Raw genomic sequence first — 1,419 nt, forward strand, 5'->3', positions numbered from 1 at the left:
CTAATGTTTATCGCGGCAGTATGTCTACAGTTTATCTACCATATAGATTATACCTACATACTACAATAAGTATATAATCGATTTCATGAGGGACGTAGCGGACGTGAATATTATAAAGTGACTTAATATAAAAATTGAACATTATATAATCTAGTCTACAATAATACTATTTTAAAAAAAAGTTATACGTTTTAAAAAACCTAACAATAATAATTAATAATAATTTGATATATAAATATATAATAAGTCGATAATAAGAAGTAATAATATATAAAAAAAAATACAATAATATAATAAAAGTACAACAATTACATTTTTTAAATAAATAATAATTATATATGAACTGACTATATATATTATTACACGCATATAATGTGTATATTACATATATACATTATGAATTAAAAAAATTAAATATAACAGATAATTTTGTATTTTCGGACTTTTTGTCCAACTTTTTATACCAGACTTTTCGTCCGGGATTCGCTAAAGACGTATCACTATTAATATACCTACTACGACTGTCACCGCGTATATGGCGTCATGCTCAATAACAAAATTTAATAAAATTAAAATTAATATTTTATTTTATTATATCAATATAATATACCACCTATAATCTATATATATGTATAATCTATTGCCGATGACATTGGAAAAAACCGAAAATTATCGGTTTTTTTTGTCTAACCTTATTCTATACTGTACAATTGACATATATAACTGTAAGTAATTTATATTCCAGGCGCTAAAAGCAAAGGTTCTGGGGGAAGACGGCGGAAGAGGGCAACGGCAACAGTAGCCGCGGCGAACGCGCTGGCAACCACGGCAGCCCCGTCGGCCCCGGGAGCCGCGACGACAACCACGACAGCCCCGTCGGCGACGGGAGCCGCGACGACAACCACGGCAGCCCTGTCGGCGCCGGCGGCCGCGACGACAACCACGACAGCCCCGACCTACGCGACGGCAACCAAGGCCAACGCCAAAAATAAAAAATAAAAAAAATATTGTGAAGACGACGGTGAAGGCAGCCCCCGAAAGAAAAATATAAATATAAATATAAATCAATAAATATATATAAAATATAAATTATAAAATATAAATTATAAAATATCAAATATTTGAAAAAAAAAAGTTTTATCTAACCCATTACCTATTAACTTATTAATTAATTTCAAAATTTTTATTGTATTTAATAATTACAAACATAATTAAATACACATGTACCTATAAATTATTATTACTTATGTTATTATTACTATTGTTAAAAGTTGTTGATATTATTTTAATAAACTTTTGTTTTAATATAATGTAGGGTACATTGTCTATTTGTCTCTTACATAGTCAAGATACACTTAAACATTTCATATTCTATCACTGACACTTGCTTTAACAATATGGGGGCATTTGGAAAACAAA

Source organism: Acyrthosiphon pisum, chromosome X, assembly GCF_005508785.2.
Source record: "Acyrthosiphon pisum isolate AL4f chromosome X, pea_aphid_22Mar2018_4r6ur, whole genome shotgun sequence".
NCBI classification, from domain to species: domain Eukaryota; kingdom Metazoa; phylum Arthropoda; class Insecta; order Hemiptera; family Aphididae; genus Acyrthosiphon; species Acyrthosiphon pisum.